The sequence below is a fragment of the Delphinus delphis genome, chromosome 11 (genome assembly GCF_949987515.2).
Source record: "Delphinus delphis chromosome 11, mDelDel1.2, whole genome shotgun sequence".
Taxonomy (NCBI): Eukaryota; Metazoa; Chordata; class Mammalia; order Artiodactyla; family Delphinidae; genus Delphinus; species Delphinus delphis.
In genome coordinates this window covers 61,300,733-61,310,846 of record NC_082693.1, presented here as the reverse complement: position 1 = coordinate 61,310,846, position 10,114 = coordinate 61,300,733, and the positions used below count along the sequence as shown (strand labels likewise).

Sequence of the window (10,114 nt, the reverse complement as noted above, 5' to 3'; positions counted from 1 at the left end):
TAGAAGAGTCAGAATTGTTCTAGGCAGCCTCCATATGGTTTGGTTAAAGATAAAGCTACATTTTTCCCTGTTTACCACAAGAGAGCGCCTTCCATTAGTAAGGTGAAAATCTAATAAACCGGGTAAAAGCCAGACAATGCTCTCTACTGAAATGACTCAACCGGCAAGAAGACAAACAGACTCGTCCCTCCATCTTAATACTGAAAGAAAGAGAAATAGCTTTAACATATATTTTTTTACCTGTGTGTTGATCCATTCAAAACAAAAATTTAATTACTTATAAGTCAAAATAAATGTAATAATATTTATTATTAGATTAATAATAGATAGCTCAACTGGATACTGTGAACTTTATTTATGACCCCCTATTTTCTTTTTCGATGAAGGAGTATTACCAATTTTCAATCCCATTGAGATACTCTAAGAATGCATTTTCCAGCTCTTGTGCCATCCTGCTGTTCTATTCACTCTGTTGCACTAACAGTCCTCCCTCATTTAATCCATTTGAAAGACACACAAAGAGGTGAGACGTCAGGATTTCAGCTTATTTTCCCTTCTCACCTAAGGTTTACTAAAATAAAATGAAGCCATGGTCAATAGGTATATTAAGCAGAACTGTAAATTTTTGTACAGGGGAACCTAGGGCTACCCTCTTCCTAACTCTGGAAACCATGTATCTGAAAGCCTCTTCTGCAAAGCACTGTATTTAAAGGCTTTGTACTGACACCTAGTAGATGATACTAATGTAAAAAAGCAAGATTTGGTGTTTCTAATTGCAGAGAAAATAGGAAGCCAACACTCCCGAGAGCAATGAGTTAGACAAATACGCTTCAGGTCATTTATGTCAACCAAGGCAAAAAAATGTAGGGAAGGAGAAATGTAAATCAGTTGCTCAGATGGTCATGGAAACACTGTGACTGTTAAGGTTAGCCTATAATAAGGATGAAAAACGAGATCACCACTCCATTTGTCTTCAAAAATGTCTTTTGCTCTCTTGAACATATAATACCCTGATGCTTTTACTGCACAAATACAATGCACTCTTTTTTATCCTCACTCAACAATGTGCTTAAACAGTGTGCAGTTAGACAAGCAGCAATAAGTAGTAATAGAGAGAATGATCTTTTATTCATTCAAAATGTTAAAAAAAAAAGATGACTAAGTATTAAGATTATGTTGACTTGAAAATTTTTTTCAGCTATGAAAGAATGTATCTAAAATAGAGAGTGCATTTAAAAGTTTTCAAATGTTATTATACCAAGGAGCGATTATACAAAACAAGTCTCAACTTCCATATACAAAGAGAGATACCTTTTACTAAGATATTTGGAAAAGATGCTTTAGCTTCTACATTGTCTAAACACTGCAGCTAGTATGTGATGTGATTCATGAGCATAACATTATCTGGAATAAGCCTTCATTCACTATTCTGTATTCCACTTATGGCTTCTCTCAAAGAGACAATAGAATGTCCAATAAAGCTTGAATCAATAGAATAAGACAAATCAGCACTGGTGAAATGCCTGCTTGTCATTGTCTCAGACATAGATTTAATGCTTCAGAATGCTTACTTTATCTACATTTTGATAAATTCCTTTCACAGTCATATTTTCTACCATCTTGGGCCAGTCTGCATGTTTTTTAAGCTTTAAGAATAGAATTTGAACCCCATTATTCCAAATTGATTATTTTAATCTTTTCTACGTGTATTGGAAGAATATAAGTACCTACTCTGAGTAAAAATAAAGTATATATTACTGATGTAATCTAGAATATAGGAATGGAGTCCATTATTATAACTTTATTCTGGAGCGATGTAAGTGTTCAAAGTAAAAATTTGTCCTATGAATTCTTTGGTTTAGAAATTTCTAAATGTGAAATTGAATGATTTAATGATATTAAATGTAGGTAAGAGACAACAATTTTAAAATCTTAGGGAGCAGGTTCAAAACCAGGGTTATATAATTATAAGAAGATAGAGAACAAACCCATAACTGTTAAGGTCTTCTGGATTAATAAATACATGATATAAGTCAAATACTTAAGAGCTTTCAACCTTATTTTAAAAATAAAATATGGTGGGGCTTCCCTGGTGGTGCAGTGGTTGAGAGTCCGCCTGCCGATGCAGGGGACACGGGTTCGTGCCCCGGTCCGGGAAGATCCCACATGCCGCGGAGCGGCTGGGCCCGTGAGCCATGGCCGCTAAGCCTGCGCATCCGGAGCCTGTGCTCCGCAACGGGAGAGGCCACAACAGTGACTGGCCTGCGTACCGAAAAATAAATAAACTATGGTGAAACATTTAAACTTATTCAGAGAATTCCCTGTGTTGGCTACTTAATACTTTTATCTCTTCACACATTCATTCATTCATTTAATGTTTATTGAACCCTTACTGAATGCTAGGACCTGATAGAAGTTTAAAAAATACTAATTGGATGACGTTTTCCATAATCATAAAGTGTATACACACACACACAGACACACACACACACACACTGTTCTTATGTTCCTGTATCTGTTCATAAAAAATATAAAACATGTATTGATCTAATTAGCCAGCAGTGGAAGTGAGCAGGATAACAGTGTATGGCTTAGCACTTTCGCTACCTGGAGAGAAAGCTTTGGAGCTGCTATCTCCCTGGGGGAGACGCTGTCACATAAGCCTTTCTGGGAGGGATTAAGAAAGCCAGAGCAGCTGGGACCCATTTTCAAATATAAAACTGGCAAGAAAGGCTTTATGTGAATTACTAAAATGCTAAGTTCAAATAAGCTGGAAGAGCCTAAGAAGGGGCTGTCTTGGTGTTAAAACCAAAGAAAATTGATTAGATCACAAAACGGGCAGGTTTAACTTCTGATTCTGTAAGCCTAGGAAAACGAAAAACAACGATCTGCACCCTTATTTATCAGTCTTCTTGCATATTATAGTCAGAAGATGATAAGAATTGAACGTTATATAAGAAATGTAACAGGCTGAACTAAAATAATCAATACTACGATCTGGGTTAAAATCTTTCACTTTCCAAAATTTTAGATAACTTTTGGTATATCCCATTTTTGAAATTTAAAAGATGAGGAGCTTTTTGCTAAGACAAGGTAGCATTTGCCACTTTCTATTCCTTTGTCATCTCCTCCGGGGAGTAGCCTTTCACTGGTTAAGTGGTACTTTTTCTTGAGCATCTTTATACACAAGAAGAGTTTAATGTCAACTTAAAATAGGTTTTTATGTTATATTCTTAGATATTAAAGTATTTTGGCCCTTTGTTTCAATTTGAATTATAGTTAAATGAGATGTAAGAGTCCTAGGAGTTTAGAGTGGGGTCAAATTAAAGTGAAAATAATGAGACAATCCTATTATACTTCCTGTCTCTCTATAATCGAGTGACGATAGTGATGATTATTAGGTTTCTAGATATTTGGAAACAAAGCACCTATGAAACAGCACTTTGATGTTTCCGAAGGGTCAATTTCCTAAAACAAATATAGAAACCCAGCAAATATCACAAGCACTTTCCACCATCACATTACAGAAGTGTATCGAATTAGTAAAAATAAAGAGAAACAGTACACTACTTAATAGTTGATAGCCAGAAATGTTTGTTCATGAACGCTTTGCTGATTTTTGTTATATACAGCCTCTTACTGAGCCTGGCTCGAGATTCCACATGGTATGAATCACCATAGAACTACAGGTACCATTTAAATGTCACAACTTCAGGTTCTGAATAAAAAGCCATTTCTAAATTACACACTTTTCAGTTACTTAGAGAAATGATCATTCCAATGTTTTTTGATGGTAGTAACATGTAATTCTCATATTCTCTAAATTTTTCTTCTGCTAAGAAACCAAAGAAACATTCCCAATCGTGAAGGAAGTGGAATTATTGGTGTTGGGGGGGGGGTTCTAGAAAACCTACTCTTTCATCCTTTCCCCTATGGGTTCTGATGAACTAGAAAAACAATTAAGGGAGACTAAATGAGGATAAAAAAAACTACTGAATGGATTTAACACTCTCTGGTATTGGCTACATTAGAGTACTAGTAAAGCTCCCTAATACTTGTCCCACTCTTTCCCCTAATTTAGACCTTGAAGTCTATCTTGGGAAAGGTTGAAACTACTGAGCTCTCTTAGCCAAACACCCATGTGGAACATCATGGACTATAATATCCCCTGTGGCAAGTCAGAGACAGGGATGCATGGTGACTTCACCCACTGGTTACCATGAGCCAACGAATGACTTCCTGACCCCATCTCACCAATCAATATGTCATATAGAAAGAAATCAGCGAGTGACATAGAGAAAATCAGGACATTTTCCCTTCAATACTGCCCTCCTTTCAGGGTTTAGGGTGCAGGCTTCTCAAGAAAATCAAAGAAAAGATGACTAAGTATTCCCCCCAAAGCTGATTTTGTGAAAATTTATCATAATGCTTTCATGTTACTTGTGTTCTTAAAAAGAAAAAGAAATTCTATTGTTTTGCCACAGTACTTTCCAAACTTAATAGATTACACAAGATCATTTGGCCATTTTCTCTCTTCCACAGTGAAAGTCACTAACAATTATAATGATAGCATGAGCCATCTGTTCTATTGACTTGATAGAAAGTCATCATAGGATGTGCAAATTTTATCATGTATATCACTTCAGGTGTGCATCTGAGTATTTGTCTGGTGAGAACCCTTGTTTGTTTAATGGCAGCTGAGATGATCCTGAGGAATACCGGCCTACATAGAAACACTGGAGGAAGCTTTCTTCCAAGGTTCCTTTGCGCATGGATTCACCCGCCACATGCCAGTCAGTGTTCAAAGCACTGGAGCAACAGGCAAGGCCCTGTTCTCACAGCCTTTCATTCTGGAAGGTGGTTACAGTCAATAAGCAAAAGAAATACATAAGCAAGATAAGTTTATGTAGTGATGAGTATAGTGCAAAACACTAAATCCACTTGATGCAATAGCAGAAATCAACTGGAGACAGGATAAGGGGAGGAATTTGGAGTAAGTAACCAAGAAAGGCTCTCTAAGGAGAAACCATTTGGGCTGAGAACTAAATTGAAAGGAGCCAGCCAGACCCGAAAGGGAGCACATTAAAGGTCCTAAGAAACCAAGGTCTAGAAATGAGAAGCTACAGTTTCAAAGACCAGCCTATTTTATTCCAAGAAAATTGCTCTATAAGATGTTACCATACAGTCAAACAGCTTACTGCTTTGTAAATAACACATGGTAAACCCGTGGGAAATGGCAGACAACGAACGATGAATCCTGTGGCGCTGATCTGTGATGAGGGATGAATGAGTGAACACATACCCACTGCATACTAAATACCAGACTCTGATAATGGTTGTTTTATACTCTGTTCCCTGTGAACAAATACATCCACCGTTCATTCAGCGAATTTGTATCGAGTCCTCTGTGTGCCAGGCACTGTACATGGCATTTGATTCAACTGTGAACCTGACACAGTACTCCCAACAGGGCACTTGCGCTCGACTGAGGGAAGCTGGCAATTAAACAAGCAATTGTGATATAGCTTGATCAGTGCCATCAAATGAGTAAAACAGGTACTACAGGTGCACAGAGAGTTGCTCTTAGGCTATTTGGGGAAGAGGGTCAAGAAAGTCTTCCTAGATGAAGTGACACTTAAACAAGGTTTTACAGATGTCCTGGATATAGCCCGGCCGGGTGCCTAGAGAGCAAAAGAGGTTAGGGAATTATAAGTTCTCCTCCAGGTCTGGAGCCATAGAAGGTAAGAAAAATTGTTAAGAGATAAGACTGTAGAATCAGCAGCGGCAGATCAAACAGAGCCCTATATGCTGAGTTAAGGCTTTATGTGGAGGCAAGAGGGAACCACTAAAGAGCTTTAAGCAGGGGATTGGCAGGACAGAATTGTGAGTTTAAAAACAAAAATCTCTCTAGCTTCAATGTGGAGATTCCAAGCTGGGGAGGAAGAAAAGCAGGTTGAACACAAAGTGAACATAACCCATTCAAGTAGTATGCTATGAAAACTTGAACGCCTCCATTGAGCTGGATTTCTGCTTAAATCTCACAGTGCATTGCTTTAAATGAGCTTAATCCCTACTTATAAACTTCGCTCACATTTTTAATACTCAGGTGGTGAATTTAATCACTTGAGGTTGCGCTGTATTACCGACTTCATGTATTTTGAAATGTGCATTTTTCACTGAGTCAGCACGGCCATATCGTTTAGCTCAGGAAAACGTGTCAGTCCTTATGCCCCTCAAAACTTCCATTAACACGCATGGCATCAAATTTTTCTAGGTGATGTAAAATTAAATCATGACTCTTTGCAATGTATTCTTTTTCTTTTTTTTTTTTTTGCGGTACACGGGCCTCTCACTGTTGTGGCCTCTCCCGTTGTGGAGCACAGGCTCCAGACGTGCAGGCTCAGCGACCATGGCTCACGGGCCCAGACGCTCTGCGGCATGTGGGATCTTCCCGGACCAGGGCACAAACTTGTGTCCCCTGCATAGGCAGGCGGACTCTCAACCACTGCGCCAGCAGGGAAGCCCTTTGCAATGTATTCTAATCAGCAACTCCATTAATTGTTTTCAAACGGTAATCAACTTGGCTCCAAATGAACAGTTTCATATTCAGCTTGCTCCCTGAATTCTATGAATGCATTTACCATTACAAGTTATAATTATATTACTTTCAGAAGTCATTTACAGCAATTGAACAAACTAAGAAAAATGCTAAAAATCTCATGTGACAGTGCAATTAAACAATATAAACTGCAAGACTCTACTTCATATTACAAATTTTAGTTAAGATGTATTTTCTGAGAAACGATATTTTTGGAACAAATATAGACATTGTTCAGGTTAAGACTTTATGACTTTAAATTATGGAGCACCAAGCAAAATGATCAGATAACACACCATATTTTGTTATATGCTAAATCAAATACACCTCGAACAGAAAGAAATCTTCTCTTTTAATAGGGAGGCAGGTAGAAATGTCTACAACAGAAAGACTGCTTGGGAAAAGCTAATTATAATTTTACAGCACCTGCTATGTGCCAGGCACTGCTCTACGGACTTTATGTATTTTGACCTATGTCATCTCTTTCATCTGAATAGATAGAAGAACACATCTTCCTCAAATCAGAATCCTTCAATTTCAGGTAGTTAGGTAGTTTATAAAAGAGACCACAACATTATTTCAATTATCCACTGCTACATAACACACCACTCCCAAACTTTAGGAGCTTAAAAGAGCAACCACCGTTCATTATCTTTCATCATTCTGTGTGCTGACCAGGCAGTTCCGCCGCTGTGGGGATGGCTGGGGCACTGGGTCAGCTGGAAGGTCTACAGTGGCCTTGCTCACATGGCAGGGAGTTGCTGCTGGCTGCTTGCTGGGAGCTCAGATAGGAGTGTTGGCCAGAGGCCTTGATTCTTCTCTATGGAGGCCTCTCTACATGTTTGCTTAGACTTCCTCACAGTATAGAAATTGTGTTTCAGGAAAGGGAATTCAAAGAGTGAGCATTCCAAGAATAGAAACCCACCATGCAACACTTTGGGGGTAGGTAGTATAATGCCCTCTACAAAGATACCCATGCTCTAATCCTCAAAACCTGTGAATATGTTATCTTACATGGCAAAAGAGACTGTGCAGATTTGATTAAGTTAAGGTGAGATGGAAGATTAACCTGGGTTATCCATATGGTCCTAATGTAATCACAAGAGTCCTTATAAGAAGGAGGCAAGAGTAAGGGAAATTTGATAATGTTATACTGATGGCTCTGAAAATGGAGGAAGGGGCCACAAGCCAAGGAATGCAGGGAGCCTCTACTGCTGGACAAGGCAAGGAAATCGATTCTCCCCTAGAGCCTCCAGAAGGAATGTGGTCCTGCTGACACCTTGATTTTTGGCCCAGTGAGACTTCTGACCTACAAAATTATAAGATAGTAAGTCTGTTTTAAGCCAGTAAATTTGTGTAATTTGTTAAAAAATCGATGGGAAACAAATACATTTGTCAAGCCTCTGTTATCATTCCCTTTGTTAATATCCCGTGGCTAAAGCCCAGAGTCACTGGACTCAATTCATGGAGGCATGATTCATTGTAACAGTCCACTACGAAGTAACAATCCAACACAAGTACTGTTGCCTTCCAAATATTTTTATTTTTTTTCCTCTTGCATTACTGTTTTAAATTTTAAACACAGATAAAACTCCAAGTCATCACATAAAATGACACAGTTGAAGCCATTCAATCACTTTGCTTTCATTGTTTATTTTGAATCCTCCATTTAAAGGCAAGAATATGTCATACAACAGGGACTGCAGATATAATAGCGTCCTAAGTGAACTGGTATGATTCTTTCTGGGTTTTTTTTGCAGGTATAATAGCGTCCTAAGTGAACTGGTATGATTCTTTCTTTTTTTTTTTTAACTGGTATGATTCTAAATCCTCATGAATTTGTTCTTGAAATGAATGTGTGTAGATGGGTCCACAGATGCCCGAGACCAACCGTACAACTGGGAGTCAATGTCCCATTCTGCAAGTCAATGTTCATGTAGGATACAAAATTTACTAAGCGATAATTAACAAAAAGGTGCTAATTTCCAAATATTTTCTGATTTAGTTTTCTGTTGCTACTGTAACAAAGTACCGCAAACTTGGTGACTTTGCGCAATACAACTTTATTATCTCAGTTTCTGTAGGGCGTAAGTCTCACATGGGGTTTGCCAAGCTAAAATCAAGGTGTTGGCAGGGCTGCACTCCTTACCTAGAGGTCTGGAGAAGAATCCAGTTCCGAGCTTATTCTTCTTGTTGGCCGGGTTCAGTTCCTTCGGGTTGTAAGACTAAGGTCCCCATTTCTCTACAGGCTGTCAACCAGGGGTGGTCCTTAGCTCTTCAGTCCTCACATGTGACCCATTAGATCTCAGAATGACTGACAGTACATAGAATCCTTCTCACACTTGGCATTCTCTGGCTTTTCCTTCTGCTGCATCTTCCTCTAGCTGGAGAAAGTTCTCTGCTTTTAAGGGATCATATGATTAGACTGGATCCACCCATGATCCTCTTAATATCTATAACCTGAATTACCTCTGCAAAGCTGTTTTTGCCATGTAACATAACATATTCACAGGTTCCAGAGATTAGGGCACAGACGTCTTCAGGGTCATTATTCTGCCTACCACAGTTCTCAGCAACCAGAATCTTCACGGCAAAGAGAAGTTAGAAATTCAGCACTGATCTAGTCTGTGCTGTCTAGGAACAAGCCCTCAAAGGCACAATTAGCACAGACAAACTCATCATTCTGTTCGCTGGCTCCGACAGCATCTCCAGGAGACAGTTTATGTGAGATGTTACTCCTCCAAAATTAGTCACAGTTGGGTATTTCATAACCAGCTCTGCTCCATCGTTAAAGGCCAAGGCTTCTCAGAAGAGCGACAATCCTATTTTTTGCAGTAACCTCATAAACTGCCCTCCATGACAACTCAAAAACCAACTGATTAAAAATGATCTCACGACATCATACGGTGGACTATGTACCGATGGTTGCATCTTCACACCCCTCTTTACTCTCCAAGGATTTTGGACCTTTTGTTCAGTATTCTGAATCTACTAATGGCTTCTTTATTGATAAAAGCAATGTAATTAGAGCATCTGGGGTGAATGTGGTTATCCTATGTTATAAACATCAGAAATGCCTCTTACTTATAGATACATAGATACATAGAATGTCTCTTACATACAAAGAGGGATCGGTAGGTAGAGGCAATAACTACACTTTCAAAAATCCAAACACCTACTGATTCATCTCAAAATATTAATTTTTTAAATACTGTATTGGATATTTAAGGACAATCTTGAAAAACAAAGCCCTAAGAATTAAGCTAAGGAATGCTGACATAGCCCAAGTTAGTGAGGAGAGTTTTAGCCTAACACTTTTATTAATTGTTATTCAACTAGAAGAGAAATATATGACTGAGCTGGTGGAAGGAAAGGACACTTTATACTCACTTCTTATCCATGATGCAAACTTAAATTCTGTTCCTCCAGGGAAAATTTCAGGGCGCTGTCCCTGCCACCACCAGTGATAGAGACGGCTTGGGAAATATTAGAACCACCTAGGAAGAAGTACGTTTA

General features: G+C 38.6%; 1 long non-coding RNA gene across 1 annotated transcript in view; it reads right to left on the bottom strand.

Moving 5' to 3' along the window:
* Positions 1-10,021: 10,021 nt before the first annotated feature.
* The window catches only part of LOC132433252 (uncharacterized), a 92,787-nt gene continuing 92,694 nt past the window's right edge, over positions 10,022-10,114 (bottom strand). The window contains exon 3 of the long non-coding RNA XR_009521101.1: positions 10,022-10,095. This is a non-coding gene — a long non-coding RNA (uncharacterized lncRNA). The remainder of the gene's footprint in view (positions 10,096-10,114) is intronic.